This window comes from Lissotriton vulgaris, unplaced genomic scaffold, assembly GCF_964263255.1.
Source record: "Lissotriton vulgaris unplaced genomic scaffold, aLisVul1.2 SCAFFOLD_1088, whole genome shotgun sequence".
Classification (NCBI taxonomy): domain Eukaryota; kingdom Metazoa; phylum Chordata; class Amphibia; order Caudata; family Salamandridae; genus Lissotriton; species Lissotriton vulgaris.
The window spans coordinates 225,577-246,706 of NW_028251602.1; the positions used below are offsets into that span (position 1 = coordinate 225,577).

Consider the following 21,130-nt stretch of genomic DNA (forward strand, 5'->3'; position numbering starts at 1 on the left):
AGAGTAACCATGCTTATGACTACTGTAAGTATTTTAAATCTTTAATATGGCCTTACACCTCCAAAGGCCTCTAACCAGGGAGCGGTCCTTTAATGACCCTCCACATTATCCCTTTAGATAATTTGTAAATAAAAAGCGTCAACACATTGATGCCTTGTTTAAAAAAATGTTTCTAAGGCTACGTATGAGTATAAATCCAACAAAGGAGGGCATCCGTTCTTGGATCAAACAGTGGCCGGATTCTAATTGTAGATTCTGTGGATGGCCTCAGGAAACTCTTGTACGTAGTTGATTAATCTTAGACCTTATTTTCTGATGAGTGGTGTGAGATCTGCACGTCGGGCATTAATCATGTCATTATCCGGTGAATCGGTTCCACTACTATGTCAACTGGTATAAAGGTTGAAAAAGGTTTAATATAGGGCAGATTGCCTCTAATTCTATGTCCTTGTAGCAATTAATTTTAACGGTTTTTAAATTTCATTAATTAAATATTTTTGCTACAATGGTATTATTTGAAATGTAATAACAGCCGGTTTACCATCGCAGCCAACTGATGCACTTTTTGCGCATTAGCACTTTTGAAAGGATGGGAATTGAATGCTTATTGGTTGATAACATTCCTTTGTGATATTCATGGAAATAGTATGCAAAGCACTCCGTCACTTTAAAATGTATTTATGGCATTGTTTTTTGTATTATGTGAAAAGAAGATTTCTTGTTTTAAATGTAAATGTGTTTAATTTTGGTGAATTAAGATGCTGTGTTTTATTTTGATGAATTAACATGTTGTGATTGAAATGATTTTAATTAATCAAGCAATAAAGACTATATATGCTCACATTGATGCCTTGTTGCCTGTTTCTTCTTTCTCTTTTCACTCTCTCGATCTCGGTTTATGTCTCTCCAACTTCAGTATTTGACTCCCTCCTTACACTGTTCTTGTTGCTATCAGACTTCCGACGACAACCTGATGGAACATGTTGGGTGCCTAGTGCAGGTCAGGTTCCTTATCAGGTCAGGATGCACTGGGCTGTGAGCACTTGCCTCCTGTTCCTTTACAATTGGTGCATTTCTCTCCTCCTCTACACCACGTGATACTATCCTCCCTATGTCTGTTCTTTCTGCATCTCTTCTCTCTGGATCTGACTTCCACCTCTTTACGTCCTCCCATCATGACCTTTTCTGTCTTCTTTGCCACTTTAGGGGTCATGCTGGGTACTTGTGGTGAGAGTGGAAGATAGTCTATTTTTTCTCTCGTTCCTCTGTTTGTTTTGTGTTTTTTCTTTTCTTGCCCTTTTTGGTTTCCTTTAAGGTTGTGATGTTTTTCCTTTGTCAGGTGTTGCAGTGCCTGGGCCCTGTCGGAGGAGTGTGATGAGTTTCAGGCCACAAAGTAAGTCCTTATCACCCCCTCAATTTGAAATGGTGAATTCCACTGAGCTAACTGGACACAGCTCTGTCTATGGTGGCATTTGAAGCAGTGATTACAACAGGCCAATTCCCTTGTTCAATTAAATTGCCCTTTCATAGATCACTGGAAAAAAAGAATAAATGAACACTCCCAGTGTGCAGTGTTTCAATTTCAGTTTATTGTTTATTGTTATTAGTTAATAAAAACTGTCACAATACAAGTTTAGATACATATAAAAAAATTATAATCCATTTTCATTAAAACATTGATAAATATTGGTGCAACACAAAATAATATCATGGATTTGTTAAAATAGAACGTTATTAAAATGCATTCAATTCATAATTGTTGGGACACTTCACCAGATTATTAGTGTAGAGTATGCATCGGTAAGAAGAGACAGAAATTCGGTAGTTCTAGATATCGTCATCCTGCTATTGTTTTATCATCATATCGATGTCTTATAATCTTGCGTCTGTACAGGATCCTTGTGTTGTTGAATACTACTTACAATACTGTTTTACCACTTTATCATGAGATTGTAAAAACTTCAGAAGTTTACAATTTAGCTGGGGATCTGTGGAGTCCAGACTTCTCATAATGGCTGTTCTACACGTACGAATCCCTCGCTCGTTAAATAAGCGCTTTAAAAGTACTCGACGTGCATTGTTCAGTTTGGGACATATACAGACCAAATGCACAAAGTCCTTGCCTGGGGCATCACATAGTTTGCACATTTTTGATCCTTTATATCGCCAAAGTGGTTTGTCTGACAGAGACTGTAGATCAACTAGGCGCATGGCCAATAGTTTTTTCTTAAGATGCACCAGATAGTTTAGCTGAAGGTAAGTTGCAGGTAGCAATGGGCTCGCCGTGAAAATATACTTTTATCAACTAACAAATTAAATTTTGCCGCTTTATTCATGGCCTGACAAAACGTAGGATGCGACAAGTTCAAGTCCCACAAATCACCCGCATTGGTTAGTTGTAAAGATGAGAACAGATATTTATTGTAACTTGAATTGTCATCGTTGGACACAGCTTCCCATAACGCGCTGACTAGAGGGCTAGATTGATTATTTTGTATTTTGTGCATGGTTTTAATGAACTGGTACCTTCTTGCTATGTTTGGCTGTGTTAGTCCAAATTCCAAACGAATTTGGGCTGGGGAGGCATTACCGGGCAAATTAAATACCTGTTTGTATGTTTTGATTTGTAATCTGTCTAACATTTTGGAATCCCTACCATGCATCACCATACTTGCATAGGTTAGAGAGGGAAGCAATTTTGCGTTAATTACAGAGAGAAGTGGTTGGTAGGAGGGACCTCTAGTTTTTATGGAGCAAGCTGTATGCGTGTATTAAAGCATTGTTCTTCCTAACCACAAACTGCTGATGGGCATGACAGTTAACATTTTTATCAAAATTAAAACCCAATTAATTATAGGTACTGACTTCTTCTATGGTTACATTATCCAGCTTGATCTTTAAAGAGACACAGATTGTTCCCAATAAGCATGGATTTTGTTAAGTTTTGTATACGCCGCTGTTTCTTTGATCAATCCTTGAAGTCCGATTTCTCTATGACTCAGCAGCACAATGTCATCAGTGTATGCTATATGGGATCTCGTCAGTGGACGTAACCTTGGAGCATGTGAGTTAACTAGATCCAGGTGGGTAGTCAAATCTGCCATAAATAGGTTAAACAGATGTGGAGCTAGCACACACCCTTCCTTAAGACCCCTTGTGTTTGGTATTTTCCTTGATAGTTTGGTCCTGTCCCCTACCTTGATTTGAATCCTTGTTTCAGTATATATTAATTCAATTGATCTTAAAAAAATTCTTGTATACCCAACGTCTTAATTTAGCCCATAGGAGGGGTCGATCCACCCGATCAAAAGCATCTTTCAGATCTATAAAGCAGAGTTGTAATTTTTTCTTTAGGCGTTTGCTTTTTTCCACAATTAGTGCTACTGTTAACATATTAATTGAGGTACCATACCCTTTCCGGAAGCCTGTTTGATGGGGTGGAATCAGATTCTTAGCATTTGACCTCTCTATTAGATCTTCCAATATTATTGATGCATAATAGTTTGCTTCGTAGTCAATAAGGGCTATTAATCTGTAATTAGATGGTTTTGTTTTGTCTGCACCCTTAAAGATGGGGTTTATTATAGATCCCCCTCCAACCATCTGGAATCATATCTGTATTTTCCACCTCTTTAAATAGTGGCATTATTGGATTGGCCCAATATTTTGGGTCCAATTTAAATATGGCCTGTGGGATGCCATTTGATCCTGGGGCACTGTCACTTCTTCCTGATTTAATAACATTTTCGACTCTAGTAAGCGTACACGATGTATCATCTAAAGTGGGTACAAGCTCATGATATGGCAATATTTAATCCTGATTTCTAACCCACGTTCAGTAGTTTTCTTAATTTTGTTGTTTTTATTTACTTTCAGCTGTTCTTCATCAATAAAGTTTTTTTAGATACGCAACCCAATCTTCCTCTGTAACATTCGATGATGCTATTACTTTGTGAGTCTTGTTTAAATCATTTATTGTTTTCCAAAATGCTTTGACATTTGACTGTTTGCAATTGTAAACCAACTTTTCCCAGAACTCATCTGTTGTTTTTTCTTTTTTCTTACCAAACGTTTTTCTTAAATTCCTTCTTAAGTTGTTTTAACTTGCCCCATGCATCTGGTTGGTTTCCTTGTTTTTTTACCTTCCTTATTTCTCTTCTCAGGCCCTTTTTTAGCTCTTCGATTTTCTGTAATGATGGGTGAGTATAGATTTTGGTCCGTCTCAATGTTGAATTTGATTTCGGTTTAGTTACTTAAATCACAAATTTGATCCAGGCATTTAATACGGTGGAAGATAACGATATACTATCCTCCAGTATTGTTTTGGCTTTGCCTGCGAGTTCCGGAAGTCGATTAGATGACCAATTCACTAGTTTGTGGGTAGTTACTGGACTTCCCTCATCGATTGTTGGAACGGACTGGAATCTGTCCAGATGTATGTTTATTGCTATTTGCTGAATTGAATGATCACTATCCGTTGTGCACTTAATTTTAAACGTGCTTAGTTGTTGGATTAGTGGCAAGGAAAGAATAGTATAGTCAATGACAGACCCCAAAGTTGGTCCATAATGTGTTAAACTTGGTGGATTATCATCCAGTGTTCTCCCGTTGATTACTCTCAAACCTAAATGTTCTAGAGTGGTGACCAATTCCTTACCTACTTTATTAGGTTTCCTCCATGGATGGGCCGTTTGATGATTTAACCAACCAAATTTCATTTTTTTACTGTTAGCTGGTCGTCTTCGTCTGGTGTAAAAATAAGATGGGTACTGAAAAAAGATGTTTAGCAGTGTTTTCATAATTTTTAAAAGATCTTCATTACCAAATCTCGGGTCCCTTGCCCACAACAATATTTCCATGACCGTTAGTGGTGTTTCTATCCCCAATTTTTGCATCAAAATTTGTTCCACTTTCTGCCAACATAATGAAAGTTCAGGGCATGTAACGAACATATGTTGTATGTCTGCCGCATATTACTCGCACCTTGGACATTTTGTCCTATCATTTGCCTGATTATTTAATGACCATTTTGGAATTCGACCCAAGTGTAATATAATAAGCAGATTGTACGGAACTGTTGAATTCGCAAACTGGAAGAATGTACTACCCTAACAATTTTACTTAGTGAATATGTTATATTTTTAGCTGAGACTGGTGTCCCCGTAATTCTAGTCCAACGGCAGCTATTCTTGGGCTATCCTCCAATCTGTGACCACATAAGGTTTCATATGCTCTGCTAATCATAGATTTATCATTAGAACCATATTAACAGTCCCATATATCTGAATGGGATAGATTCACCAGTTTCAGATGATTAACAAAATAGTCATGAATCTGTATATATTTAAACTGCATATTATCCGTAAGCTTATAGACAATCTGCATTTTACCGAAATTCATAAAACCACCATAGTCGTATAGGTCCCTGTTGTACACAGAAAGTCCAGTAGCGAGGTATACAAAACAGGATAGCATTGTTATTCAGGCTTAAGTTCCAGGTTACGTTCAGGATAAGAAGATGAGTAGATGGAAATGTAAACCCCACCAGGAGCAACCTCCCTGTCGCTCAGCCTGCCTGCCTGCCCTCAACTGCCACTCTACACTCAAGCCATGCACCCAAAAATTCCATGAGGTCATCAGGCATTCTAGCACACATACTAGCTGAGCAACAGGGAAGACACCACCAGAGTAATGAAAGGCATAAGTCACTTAACAGTCTCCTAGGCATGTTACCCCATAATTGATCCAGCGATTACTTGCCGGGTGCTTGCCAACCCTGGATTACCCAAAAGGGGTAATTTTCTATTCACAAATGTCAAGCCATACTTAAGAGCGATTGCACACCATATTGTTATGCCCTCGTGAATCATCTTAAATTGAACCCTTTTAGAATAGTTTGGGTCACTAGTTCTAAACAAAAATAAATTGCTCTCTGCTGACAATATAAATTTGTGATAGTAGGTGCTTTTCTCAGAGTGAATAAAGCTACGGAGGCGACCAAAAAAAGCAGCCCAAAAATAAATTCTAAAATCCGGGAAGTTTAGACCCCATGGCTAAAGGGGAGTTTTTAACAGATCCAGAACTTTTCTCGCTTTTTTATAGCCCCAAATAAAACTGCTGAGAATCCCGTCTAATCGCTTTAAAAAAACCTAGACAATCACAACGGAACAGATCTAAACTGGTACAGAAATTTGGGCAGAATCTTCATATTTATGTAGTTTATACTCCCTATAATACCAATAGGCAGCATATGCCAATTCTTAAATGATTTAGCCGTCTCCTTCAGCAGAGTCTCGTAATTTAAAGGAATTATTCCTTCAATCTGTGCCGCCATCTTTACTCCCAAATATATAGCAGTTGAACAAACCCCCTGTATCGGAAGCGCTAATTTATAGTTCAGTAGGATCTGAGTCTTGTTGATATTCAGTTTGTACCCAGATATCAAACCGAACTTTTGCGCTTCATCTGTAATCACTTGGATAGCCCCCTGCAGGTCCATTGAGAACACAGCTGTGTCATCGGCATATTCAATGACTTTAAGGGAGTTATCCCTAAGCGAGAAGGGGTGGATTAGCTGCTGATTTCGGAGGATTGAAACAAAAGGCTCTATATCAAGAGCAAATAAAAGTGGTGATAGGGGGCACCCTTGCCAGGTGCCCCGGAGAATCGAAAAAGCAATTGATTGTAAACCTGCATACATTAATTTAGCCCTGGGTTTATCATATAGAGATTTTATCCAAGGGAGATATTGCCCCTTAATGTCGAAAGCGTCAAGTATGGCCCACAAGAAGTCCCACCCCACTCAGTCGAATGCTTTCTCAGCATCTAACAATATCATACCGAGTGATGTTGACTGTATTTTTGCAGCATCGAAAGCAGAGACAGCCATATTCACATGTGCAGTCGTGTCTCTCCCTTGAATAAAGCAATGCTGGTAAGGCAACCCCATACTAGGTAACACTAGAGATAATCGATTTGCTAGTATTTTTTAAAAAATCTTTGCGTCTGTGTTAATGAGTAATATCGGCCGATGCGACCCGTACTCATCTGCCTTTTTATTCTTTTTAGAGAAAAAAATGATTTGCGTTACTTTACATGAGTCAGGAGCCCTGCCTTCTTCACCAATAAATCCTATAACCTGACTAAGTGATATCAATAGTTTCTCCATAAATTGCTTATAAAATTCCAAAGGAATGGTATCGTCTCCTGCTGCTTTGCCTTATGGTAGGAAAGTAATTGCTAACCTTATCTCTTCCATTGTTATGTCCCTAGCTAGAGAATTGGTTATTTCCGCCTCCATACTTAACACAGGATTATCTTGTATATAATTATATATTTCCTCTTCCTTTGGCTAATTATCCAGAGTATATAGCTCTTGGTAATAAGCCACACATTGTTCCAATATTTGATTTGGGCGTTCATATAATTTATTATCGATCCCCTTAATCTTCTTTATAGTTGTCTTGGCCCTGTCATCAGTTACTCTAAAAGCTAAAGCTAAAATCTTACCTGTCTTTTCCCCAGACTCATACTGAGAAAGACGATAATTATTCAGTGTCACTATACTCCTCTCCCTGAATGTCTTTTTCAGTGCTGATCTAAGATCCACTAGTTTGCACCCCAGCTCGTCTTGGTTTTGATGGCCTCTGGTAACTGCCTCTATATGATCATTTTCTATCTTTCGTATTTCCTATTTAGTTGCTTCCAATTTCGTTTTCTGCTCTTTGTTTTGTCTCAAAATAAATTGCTGGACAAATCCTCTAGTTGTTGCCTTAACCCCTTCGATGCTCATGACGAGCTCAGCTCGTCATGAGGCACGGTTGAGCTGTGCCCATGACGAGCTGAGCTCGTCATGAACAATGGGAAAGCTCACAAAGAAGCACAGGAGGGGAAAACCCATAGCAGCCAAGGTGTTTAAATCTGTCCCATACTACTATGGGAGAGGCTGATCCTATGTTAATTTCAAAGAACTCCTTAAGTTGTTTCTTAATCTTAGTCGTAAACCCTTCATCTGTCCGCAAATATCTGGGAAAGGAGAAAGTTCGAGAGCTTTTATGCTCGGGGGAGATTTTAAGTGTGAAAAGAACAGGGTTATGGTCTGACTTTACCCTCAGACATATTTCCATATTGCTGAACCATAAGATATTGTCTGATGCCCAAGCCATATCAATTCTTAAATATAGCTTATGAGGGGCAGAGTAGTACGTATAACCTGCTATATTGGGATAGAGGGTCCTCCAAACATCCTTGATTGCCAGCAAACGCCCCAGCTCCCATATAGCTGCCCGGGTTTTCCTCATCATTTGAATAGCCCCTCTCCTTGTAGTGTCTACTCCATAATCCACCCGCTCCCCGTGCCAATTTAATAACTCCAAAGTCACTGCCTCTATTATAGTAGGATCATCTACGTTTGGGTCATAGAGTGAACAAAACACATACTTTTCACCGACTATTTTCACCTGCGCGATAGCCCATCTACCCCCTTTATCAGACTATGTCCTACAAATTTCTGCTCCAAATCGGTTACTCTTCAAAATAGCTACCCCCCGAATAGACCTAGTTTGCGCCGAGCTAACTATCACTTCATAACCTAAATGTCTCAGAAAACCTCTATCTTTGTAAGAAAGGTGTGTTTCTCACAGCATAACAATCTGGGGGTTATACATTTTAAGTTCTTCTGCTACTAACTGTCTCTTAATCTTGCTGTTGAGACCAACCACATTCCATGCTAAGCACTTTATCACTGCCATCCTAGCATTAATTCCTCCCTGCTTTTTCTATTATTTACCTCCATTAGCTTTTGAATATTTTTTTGATTACTTTGTTGCTTACTTTCCATCTTAGATATGCACTTGCTTTTTTCCACCTTTATCCCTACAATTGTGTTGACTTTTTCCCCTTTAACACACCACCCTCCACCTCTCGCCCCCGCAAACTAAAGGAGGAATCAACCCCTTCCTGTTGCTGCCAGTGCTCTGGAAACTGGAAACCTGCAGCCATGATGGCCACCAAGTAGTCACAATCCCCTAAGTCAGTGGTTCCCAAACTTTTTTGACCCGTGGCTCCCTTGACCTAATCGGCAGTTGGCCGTGGCTCCCCACAATTTTTTTTTTTTTACCGGTGGACTGGATGCAAGCCCGACATCGGGAGTACTTCCAGTTGTCTTCCTTAAAGTAATTGAGACGCAATGAAGGTATTATAATGATGATATTAGTAACAAAATAAGAAGATAAGTTGTTTAATAAAAACTTGTTAAGTGAGAAACAATACAAGACTTTTTTGGACCACACAACAGTAGTTTGAAAAAGATATTTTATTATACAGAAGTTTTTAATGACCAGGAAAAACAACAGAGTCCGAATTTACCTTGCAAATCCTAGTGAGATGGATGTGCTTGTTTTCCCTTACATAGCTCTTGATATCTCGGAGTTATTTTTGAGATCGCAACACGCATTTCCTTTTCAAGGTTAATTTTTGCCCTATATTTGGACTTTATTACTGCAACTGCTGAGAAACCAGCTTCACAAAGGTATGAAGTAGCAAACGGGATCAAAACATGCAGGGCTCTCTTGCTTATCTTTGGGTATTCCTCCCCAGCTTGGCACCAGAACTCAAACAGTGACTGAGACTGGAACCTTGCTTTCAATGCTAAGTCACTTGCAACATCAATAAGCTGTTCTACTTCCTCATTGTTGAGATGCTGAGGTATCTCAGCATTGAAAGGGTTGCTCACCCATTTTATTGGCTCCCCTTCATCCTCTGGAAAATAGTTGTCAAGGTAAAAACGCAGTTGAGACAAATACAGAACAAAAACTGTCTGCAGTTCCTCCTTTAACACCATTCCATTCTCCTGCAGAAACTGGTCCAATGAAGGAAACCATTTATAGTCACCCTTGCTTACACAGCTTTTCCAAAGGATCACCTTGTTCTTAAAGCCTGAAACTTTGCCTGACAGTTGCAAGATGTTAGTGTTATTGCCTTGCAAGGACTTGTTCAGTTCATTCAGTTTTTCAAATAGATCAGAAAGAAAACCCATTTGTATTAGAAAGTCTGCATCAATAAATTTGTCAGCAAAACAATGTTCATCATCATGTAAATAGGAGTATATTTCATTCCTCAGCTCATACACTCTAAGCAGGGAATTACCAAGAGACAGCCACCTAGAGCTGCTGTAGAACAAGAGGCATGAGTGGTCGGCACCCATGTCCTCACACAGTTTAGCAAAGAATCGTGCTTTCATTGGTCTTGTTTTAATATGATTTACCACTTTGATTACTATTTTCAAAATACCATGCAGTTCTTCACTGAGGTTTCCTGCTGCCAGTGCTTCTCGGTGTATTATACAGTGTGTCCAAACAGCATTGGGCGCTTTAGATCGTATGCGAGCTTGAAGTCCTTGGTAGCATCCTGCCATGGAACGACCCCCATCTGTACAAACTCCAACACATCTCTCCCAGTCAATTTGATTATGTTGCATAAAATCATCCACAACTACAAACAAGTCTTGACCTGTAGTTCCACCTTTGATTTCGTTACAGAACAACAAATCCTCAACAATTTGTTTTTCGTGAACAAACCGGACATAGCAAATAAGATGGGTGTCTTTGTGGTTGTCTGTTGCCTCATCCAACTGGATCGCAAAGTCTTTTCCTCTTAGATTACAGATGAGCTGATCATTAATATCTTCAGCCATATCATTTATCCTCCGGCTGACAGTATTATTAGAAAGAGGCACTTTCAGCAGCTGTTTACCCGGATCTTCGCCGACCATGTTTGTTACCATTTTAACAGCAGCAGGCAAAATCAGCTCTTCTGCAATTGTGTGGGGTTTTTTACTCTGTGCAACTAGATAGGCCACTTGATATGAGGACAGGAGGGCATTACTATTCATTTTGGTTTGTTTAGAGAATATGGACTTTTGTAGTTTGGCTTCTGCAACTTTTCTTACAAAAAATTCCCTTGGCTTTCCGACCACATTTTGGGTGAAGACTTTCAAGATGCCGCTTAAGTTTACTTGGAAGCATGGATTCCAGAGCCAAAACTTTTAAACAGATTGCACATTGAGGACGGTCCTCATTATTAACCTGAACACACGTGAAACCATAATCCAGATACCCGTCATCATACTTTCTGTACTTGGCCTTTCGTTTCCCGTCATCTTTGTCAGAAGAACCTCCAACTTCACTTTGCGCAGATGAACTTGAAATTGGAAATCTCTTCATTGTCAATCAGAAAGATGGAAATCAGTTCCACGTGTCTGATTTATTCAGATGGAGGGGTCTTTCTATCTGTAAAGTTCCTGGTCTTCTTTTCTTTTCCTTTGCTCAAGTATTTCCAGGTTTCTTCCGGGTCTCAACCAGTCTCCACGGTATAATAAGTCTGAAGTACAAAACATCCAGGTAAGACAAGTATATGAAGAACAAAAGTGATCCTCTTTGTAATGATGGATCTATTATTGATGTTAATTTCCAATAGCAGCACGTGATGATGATGACCATTTGGATTAATTATTCTTATTGGTACCCCACACAGACAGAAAGAGCATTCAGTTTTGTAATGAAATCTAAGATGGCACATTTTTGCAAACAATGAAGAAAGCCAAATTGCAGCTAATGTGTACATCAGACTGATTTGTAACACCAAAGAAAACACTTCAACAATTCCTGGGCCCAGCCAAGGACATATCACAGTAGTACAGAGTACGCTATAGAACGGACATATAGTTTCTAATCCAAATCAGTCTAGAGATAACAGCACTACCTGCATCAACTTTGGTGAAAGACTACAGCAACTTTGAAAGTAAGCATACTGCATTTACCAGGATGCAATGGGATGAACTCTGCTGGGACGAAAGGCAAATGCTGCAAAGCACAAATAATTTCTTCAAAAGCTAAACAGGCAAAACCAATTTTGTCTACATGTGTTCGGGAGCCACCACCTCTTCCCAGGCCTTTAAAACTGACCTCAAAGTTCGCCTCCTTCAAAGACGCTTCCAAATGTAACTCACACCCTCTCTATTATCCTAAGGAAGACCTTCAAGTACAGAAAATTATTTTCTCCATGACTGTGGAAGTGCCTTCCCAGTGTGTTCTTGTGTTTTGAGTGTCTGCCATTTATTGCAGTATTATCCTTCTACCTGTGTTTGGTACTCTTTTGTAACATGCATACGTCACTTTTCTCTTGTAACACTGTTTGCTACCGCTTACATTTTGTTTGCTTTAGATACTTGCACAAGTGCCACCATTGCCTACATAACGTTTGTTCTTGTGCTTGAGTGTCTGCCATTATTGCAGTATTATACCTCTACTTGTAGTTTGTACGTTTTTGTAACTTGCACACATGTCACTTTTCCCCCCTGTAATGTACCTTTTGCTACCTCTTGTATTTTGTTTGCTCATATTACTGCTTCATGTAACTTAACGTTTGCTTTTGTAATTTGGTCAGTTGTAATTTTCTCATGTATCCCAACAGTCAGCTCAGGTCTGCCTCTCTTAGGAAGGTTGAGATACCTACATTTTGAAAAGGCAGGTGAGGGGGCAGTCCTTTCTAGTTGTCGCTAACTATTCACATTGCAAGTCTTTTCTTCCATGCTGCCGTTTGCAAGCAGTTGAAAACCTGGCTCTTCTGTGATGGATAGGTCTGGTGTCCTGTCTTGCAGTCATTCTTACTCTTTGCTAGCGCTTTGACGCACTTGGGTCTAACACGCTCTATAAATTCTCAAAGTACAAATAAAAAATCTGTGCGGTGGCCTGCTTGGTGATACCTCCATCTCCTTTAACCTTACCGTGTCCACATAAAAGGCAAAACCTAGGGTTGCTAGCAGAAAAGCTGCAGGTGCCCCTACCGTTCCATTCTTAAATAAATACATTTCCCCAGTTCAGAGACCCACCCACCCATCAACTTTGAAGAGTTCAGTTGAGACATAAAAACATAATTGATTCAAGACTTGCCTTCAATAAACAAGGTCATATTCAAAAGCAACATGATCGGTCGGCCCCTTAATTTATCTCCACAGTTCTGTATTTGTTCTAGTTTCAAGTTAACTAATTTTCATAGAGCTTGAGAGAAGCAGTCATCGCTCTGTACTCTGCTAGAGTGGCTCGGACGTGTCAGGAAACTTTCCAACTCAAATGGTTCGCATGCCCCGATTTTGAGTAATATGATACTGCCTGTGGCCCAAGTCCATATGCCTGTAATTACAGCCTATTCCCGTCATTTTAGGAGTTGGACTGTTGCATTTATTCTAACGGACATATTCGTTAAATATGTAACCATAACGCCACACATACAATAAAAAAAATCCCCTCGTTGCATGAGCACGCCATAGAATCAAAACAACGCAGGTAAAAAGAAAATAATTTAACACACAGCAAGCACAGGATGTACATTAAAATATAAACATATGTGACAAATTTACGGCTAAAGAACTTCCTGCCAGGGTCTGAGAAGAAGGGAACAATCAGACAGAGAGACGCTTACTTACCGAGTTGAAAAGGGTCCTACGGGGCGAGGCACGGCAGGGCAGGGCACAACACGGGGGCCACCAGGAACGATTCCGTCGACGCTCCAAAGCAGGGGCAACACGGGGGGCACCAGCAAAGTTTCACCGACGCTCCAAAGCAGGGGCAACACGGGGGCCACCAGGAACGATTACGTCGACGCTCCAAAGCAGGGGCAACACGGGGGGCACCAGCAATGATTCACCGACGCTCCAAAGCAGGGGCAACACGGGGGCCACAAGGAACGATTCAGCGACGCTCCAAAGCAGGGCGCAACACGGGGGGGCACCAGGAACGTTGCAGCGACGCTCCAAAGCAGGGCACAAGACGGGGGGTTCACCAGCGGGTCACCAGCTTAAGTACAAACACGTACGTACGTGCGTACGTACACAGGAAGCGTATGGCGGCAGTGTGCTGGGCCAAACCATTATCAAGGCGCTATTTTAAACACCCCCCCCCCTCCCGGCCTGCAATCCGTATGTCCCATGTCCTGTCCTGTCCTGTGTGGCGTCGCGGCGCCCCTGGCTGCTAATCACAGCACACCAGGGCGCCGCGGCGCACAGTTTGGGAACCGCTGCCCTAAGTCAATTAGCCGGAGAGAAAAAAAAACATACGAGGTGGCTGAGTCTTCTGCAATCTGAGCGACCGTAAAAAAGAAAAAAAGAAAGAGGAAAAAAAAAGGGGAATAAGAACCAGTTTAATGCAACAAGGATGATTAGGATAGCTAGCCACGAACAAAGAGCTTATCCTTTTTAACTAGTTTTGGGCCTTAACATTACAGCTACTAATCCCTTCTCAATCTTTAGCAGTCCCCTCTTTCTGCCATTTTAATAACACCTCCTTTGCCTCAAGTTCAGACGTAAAAGATAACATTTGGCCACTCCTGATGATCTTCAGGTGAGCTGGCTCCTGTAAAAAAAGCATGTGCCCCTATCAAGTCAAGTCAAGTTTAAATTTGTATAGCGCACTACTCACCCAGAGGGTCTCACGGCGCTTGAGGGAGGGGGGAGCTTTACTTATCAAATATCCAAGTTTTTAGTTGTTTTCTGAAGGAGAGGTGGTTCTGTGTAAGGCGGAGGTGGGTGGGGAGAGAATTCCAGGTCTTGGCCGCTAAGTAGGAGAAGGATCTTCCTCCCCCCCCCCGAACCCCCCCCCCCCATGGTGGATCTTTGGGTGCGTGGAATTGCGGCGAGGGCTTGATTGGACGATCGAAGTTGGCGGGTGGGGGTGTAAAAGGACAGACGCGTGTTGAGGTATTCGGGTCCTAGCTCGTAGAGGGCTTTGTGTGCGTGGGTGAGGAGGCGGAACGTTATTCTCTTGTTAACGGGGAGCCAGTGGAGGTCTTTCAGCTGACCTGAAATGTGAGCTTGGCGGGGATGTCGAGGATGAGTCTGGCTGAGGCGTTTTGGATGTGTTGGAGTTTTTTCTGTGGTTCCGGTGTAAAGGGTGTTTCCGTAGTCCAGTCGGCTTGTGACCAGTGCATGGGTGACGGTCTTTCTTGTTTCGGTGGGGATCCAACGGAAGATTTTTTTTGAGCATACCTAGTATGTTGAAGCATGATGATGAGACGGCGTTGACTTGTCTGGTCATCGTGAGGGAGGAGTCCAGAATGAAGCCCAGGTTACGTGCGTGGTCCGTTGGTATGGGTGCGGTTCCCAGGGCCGGTGGCCACCATGAGTCGTCCCAGGCGGAGGGGGATGATCCTAAGATGAGGACTTCAGTTTTGTCCGAGTTCAGTTTTAAACGGCTGTTATTCATCCACTCGGCTACTTATTTCATCCCTTCGTATAGGTTGGTTTTGGCGGTGTTTGGGTCATTGGTGAGGGAGAGGATCAGCTGGGTGTCGTCTGCGTAGGAGATAATGTTGAGGTTGTGTTGGCGCGCAATGAATGCGAGGGGACTCATGCATACGTTGAAGAGGGTGGGACTGAGTGAAGATCCTTGGGGTACGCCGCAGATGACTTTGGTGGCGTCTGATCTAAAAGGGGGGAGGCAGACTCTCTGGGTTCTTCCGGCGAGTAACGAGATTATCCAGTCTAATGCTTTTCCTTGTATTCCGACGTTGCTGAGGCGTTGTATAAGGGTGCTATGATAGACTGTTTCGAAGGCTGCAGAGAGGTCAAGTAGGATGAGGGCAGCTGTTTCTCCGTTGTCTAGTAGAGTTCGAATGTCGTCTGTTGCTGCGATGAGGGCGGTCTCGGTGCTGTGTTTGGCTCGGAAGCCTGACTGTGAAGGGTCGAGGGATTTGTTGGATTCGAGGAAGGCGGCGAGTTGGCTGTTGACGGCTTTCTCAATGACTTTGGCAGGGAAAGGGAGGAGCGAAATGGGGCGGTAGTTCTTAAGTTCAGTGGGGTCTGCTGTAGGTTTCTTCAAGAGGGCGCTGAGTTCGGCATGTTTCCAGCTTTCCGGGAAGGTAGCGGAGTTGAGGGAGCAGTTGATGACGTCTCTGAGATGGGGTGCGATAATGGAGTCTGCTTTTTTGAAAATGTGGTGGGGACATGGGTCGGTTGGCGATCCTGAGTGAATGGTGTTCATCAGGCTGATGGTGTCTTCAGTGGTGATTGGGTTCAAGGCGCAAAGGTTGTTGGAGGGGGGTTTTAGTTCGGAGGTGGGTGGGGTTGACTGGTCTCCAAAGCTGTTATGTATGTCAGCGATTTTGTTGTGGAAGAATGAGGCTAGAGAGTCGCAGAGGTCTTGGGAGGGAGTGATGTCGTTGGTGCCGGCGGTGGGGTTGGTGAACTCTTTGACGATGTTGAATAGTTCTTTGCTGTGGTGGGCATTGTTGTCGAGTCGATCCTTGAATGCTGATTTCTTGGTGGATCAGATCAGTTGATGGTGTTTACGGGTGGCGTTCTTGAAGGTGGCCAGGTTGCCAGTGGTTGGGTTTTTTTCGCCAGGCTTTCTCAAGGGTGCGACAGATCTTCTTGGATTTCTTAAGGTCATCATTAAACCAGGGGGCTTTTTTGCTGCCTTGCTTGATTTGAGGGTTTTTCAGGGGTGCTAGTTCATCAGCGCTGTGGGTGATCCATTGTGTAAGGTTGGTGGCTGCTTGGTTTGGGTCCGATGATTTTGCAGGAGGGTTTTGGTGAAGCGATTTGTGAAGAGCTGGTCGTGGTAATTTTGTTCCAGTTTCTCCGGGGAATTGGTTGTGGGTGGTTGTGGGTCGTAATCTTTTTGTAGTTGAAGTGAACGCAGCTGTGGTCCGTCCAATGGAGAGCTGTGGTGTGATTAAAGGAGATGTGCTTGCTGGAGGTGAACATTGGGTCGAGCGTGTGCCCGGCATAGTTGGTGGGGGTATCAACAAGTTGTTTGAGTTCGAGATTTGCGAGGTTGTCCAAAAGGGTGGTGGTGTTGCTGTCATTGTTCTTTTCCAGGTGGAAGTTGAGGTCTCCCAGTAGAATGTAGTCCTCAGAGAGGAGGGCGTGAGGGCTGATGAAGTCAGTGATGTCTCCGCTGAATTGTGTGCGGGGTCCGGGTGGTCTATAGATGAGGGTGCCTCTGAGTGTGGTGTTAGGGTCGGTGTGGATCTGGAAGTGAAGGTGTTCGGCGGTTGTGAGGTTGTCATCGGAGCTGGTAGTGATGCGGATGGTGTTCTTATGAACAATGGCGATTCCTCCTCCAGTTTGGTTGATGCGGTCCTTTCTGATGATTTTGTAGCCATCCGGGATGGCTATGGCGATGTTGGGCGTTGATGAGGTGTTCATCCAGGTTTCTGTAAGAAAGGCGACGTCCGGCGATGTGGTGACGAGTAGGTTCCAAAGTTCAATGGCGTGTCTGTGGACAGAGCGGGTGTTGAGCAGGATGCACTTCAGGTGGTTAGTGTCGGAGCTCTGTTTGGAGTCTGTGGGTTTGGTGTGGGTCCTGATGCAGTCAAACCTGCAGGAGTCGCAGGTGAAGGATCCATGGGTGTGTCCTGTAGCTTTTAGGGAGTCAATTAACTGTCTCATCCGCCATCGCCTGTCCATAGTAGCCTTTCAAAAGTCAGAGCAGAAAAAAATCGAGTACTACCCTACAGCGACCGCGGTGCTGGCTCGCTTTTAAAGAAACTGCTTGTCTCAGCAATAGTTCCCAAAATATATCAAAAACGGCCTTGAATAGCGGTCATTCTTTAGACGCTGAACTAGAGGGAGTCTGTGAGCCCTCTGGATCTGGCAGTCCCAGTCCCTGTCCACCAGATCCTGGAAGGCCTTCTGCATCACTTGGACAATGACTGATCTAGTGTCTGAACCCTATTGCCCTTCAGGGATACCAAATAATTTAAAATGTTGCCTCCTTTGCCTATTTTCCAACTCTTCAAGTTTAAGTTCGAGGCTTTCTAACTGGTCGTCATAATACTGTGTTAAATTTACTAGCAGTAACCTCCTCAGTAGTGACCATTCTATGCTGTATCTCTGTTATCTCGCCGGTCATTTCCCCAACTTTCCCTGTTACTTCCTTCAAGGATAGTTGAATACTAAGATTGTCTGCCCTAATCTGGGCAAAGAGATCTCTCGTCTCCTCCTTCTGATCTTTTAAGGCTTGTAATATCAAGAAGAGTATTGGAGCATTGTTTTCCTTGGAGCGCCTTCTTTGCGAATCCTCGCCCGGGCTCAACGAGTGAGATAATTGAAATGAACCACGTGAACCAGATACCGTAAGTGGTCCATTTTGGCCTGAGTCACCATTTTTCTTAGGCGTTATGCAGGATTCTGAATCAAGGTCAGTTTCTGAGCAGCTTGCACTCCGTACACTGGTGACATTTGTAGCCTTGTCCGTCAACCCTACATCAGATAACCTTGACATAACAGTTTTTATCCTTCCTTTTGAATGAACCCATCTCCGCATGGGGCTGTTAGCAGACAATTTCTTAATTTGTTCCTTCTTATTGGCAGACCCGACACTGGATATACTCCTGTCTCCTATTTATGTTTTCCCCAATTTTGACCTTTGGGCTCTTCTTTTTTTTCAAGGAGAGGGAGACCAAGGAAACTTGATTGTTGATGATGCTGGTATGGTGCAGCAAGTTTATGCAAACACAAGTGAAGTGCAATATAATTATACAAATATCCCGGCACTCAAGTGACATCTCCTGTTCGTAGTTAGTCATAACACACTACATTGTTCATACTTATAATATCACTGGCAACAAGCAGATTTAAGTTAAAAAAAAACAGTGATTATTTAATCCAAACAATCATTTAAGACATCATGGTTTACAAAAAGGACCAAGAAGAGACCATTTCCCCTCAAAAATATATAACATTCAAGAGAATCCGATTGATGGTTATGTCCTCATAATCTTGATCCAAATACACAACAGCCGACACGTGTTTCGTCACACCAAGTGACTTCCTCAAGGCTTTTTCCCGATTTTAAGGGCATGAGAAGCTGCACAATAGTTTGATTCCCGAAGTCTTCCACTGTGGACGGCGTCGACCAGGGAAGTTGCTGGTCAATAAGAAAAGTCCATCTATTTCTTGTTTCAAATATTAGAGCAAAAAAGCCGCCTATGAAAGTAATTCAAAAGGACGTGTCATGCGAATAAATACTAGGTATGTCTCATGTATTCTCAATAATTCGTTCAAAGTGTCCCCAATGGAACCGTAATACTGTTGACTTTCATTAGCTTCAGTATAGTTATCCTGCTATTTTGCGTGCCACCGAGACAGTTGTTGAAAATCAGGCTGGCTATGATAGGCCCCGCAAGTTTTTCTGTCTGTGTACCACCAGCGCGGACTCAACACGGCACGTCCATGATAGGGTTCCCGTGTGAAGTGCAAACGACCTCTCCGGTATTATTGGTAAGTTTTGGCCTTTCCAAGAGGTTCTGTTCAGAGCAATTACACAATGGTACCTCGGGGTGACTAAGTTGATGGAAGGTCATGTTCAGTATCTGAAGTTAATGTCTCCATTTGCAAGGTGTCTGGAAAGCCTCCCTTTTAAAAAAAAATTCAATTTGCATCTATTTCCTTTAGAGGTAAGGCTGGTTTGGGTAGGGTATGCTTGTCTTTGTCCTTCTGACTTGCCTTCCACTTTTTTGCGCTATTTTCATTAACTTTATTTTTTAACTTATTAGAACGAGGGGGCGAAATTCTATCCGCTGATTGAACCAGTAGCGTACATTTTTCTTCTACGATCTTTGTTTCTGGAAGAGATTTCTTTTTTTTTGCGTAGCACTAAACAGTGAGTAGAATGTTTTGGCCTCTGCATCGATTTGCGTGGGACCATTCATGTTCTGTCTTCTCTTTCTAGCACGTTTTTTTTGCCTTTTTGTTAATACTTGGGTGAATGTGTTTTTTGCTTTTGTAGTAAGAGATTGTAGGCCACTAGTTGTTAACTGGATCAGCGATATATCGTTTTGGGTTTCTTTTGTATTTACACAACCTGACACATTTGGTTGTCCTCCCTGTTGTTCATAGGTTTCCTTTTTTGGTGAGTTGTCTAATAACTGCAATTGCTCTTTGTGTGTTCCTCTGGAATTTGCCTTAAAATTAGTTTATGATCGGCCTTGTGCTTTATTTCTTTCAATATATCAATTAGTGTAGCTGGCAGAGTACTTAATTTATCTATTATTTGGTTGCATTTGCAGATACATTGTGGATCTGTGCTCTTAGGTGATTGGACCTTCTTCAGCTGTTTGGTAAGTATATCTATTTTGGTGTTAATACTAGAGACGTGTGTTTCCATAATGTTCATAGGGTCGATCTGAAGATCTAATTTATCAGATTGCATATATTCAATGCTGATATAGACGTTTGCAGAATGCTTAATAATGAGGAGTGTAAAGAGGATAGGTTGCCTGTCTCCGTTTGGTTGATATATTTTTCGGTTTACAGGTTTCGTATCCTCCAGTTTTGGAATTATTCTGCTGAAATGATGAAATACTTAAACTTTTTTCATGTTTGTATATCAAATTGATCTGCCTTGAGTTGGGTACTGAACCATGTATTGAATAATTCTTTAGGTCTGTTAGGATTTGAGAAGAAGAGTGGCTTGATGTTTCTATAATTGAGGAAAGGTCCTGCTTTGTTTCAGTGCCAATTGATCTTGTTGCAGGAACTTGTTTTGTTTTGTATAATTGATTTGTAGTTTCTATTAGTGAGGTTACAGGAGTAATTGCCAAGTTTGACAGTTTTTTCTTTTTGTCTCCAGGGCTTTTACAAGTTCAGCATTGTCCATTATTAATGTGGAGTCCTTCTTGGAAGCCTTTATATCACAGGGTGTTGAAGGGGAATCGTAGCATCGATTCTCCTCAACCTGTTTATCTCTGTTAGGAGTTGAGTGAAAGTGATCCAGTGTTTTGAACTTGGATGCTATTGCTATTTCATCATGTTGATGGTTTCTTTTTTTAAGTTCAGTAGTCAGGTCTAGACATGTTTGCTTAATGTCTTCCAAATCGTTCTTGTGATTATTCACTGAGTGTATAATTGCCTGTACAATGATTTTTTTCCTACTTTTTGTTTAGTGTGTTTTTAGCTGATTTTCCTCATCTATTGAATCTGTTATTATTTGTTCCATTTTTCCTACACTTTCCCTGTGTCTGAGCTCTGTAAATGGTGCCATTGCATAAGGTGCTGGTTGTTGTGCCTCTCGTGTTTCCAAAGCCATTGGTTTTTGTGGGGCAAGAGGTGTGAGCAAACCCTTTATACTTC

At 41.9% G+C, this 21,130-nt stretch overlaps 1 protein-coding gene across 4 annotated transcripts in view; it reads left to right on the forward strand.

Moving 5' to 3' along the window:
• LOC147662829 (uncharacterized) overlaps nucleotides 1-21,130 on the forward strand; it is an 86,435-nt gene that overhangs the window by 58,232 nt on the left and 7,073 nt on the right. The window contains exons 3-4 of one of the 4 annotated variants that reach the window (XM_086950877.1): nucleotides 1,340-1,393; nucleotides 20,068-20,118. The exons of 1 other annotated variant lie outside the window; for it this stretch is intronic. The gene's annotated coding sequence lies outside the window, so the exon portion shown is untranslated. The remainder of the gene's footprint in view (nucleotides 1-1,339; nucleotides 1,394-20,067; nucleotides 20,119-21,130) is intronic. 2 more of the 4 variants (XM_086950879.1, XM_086950876.1) reach the window with 2 other exon arrangements.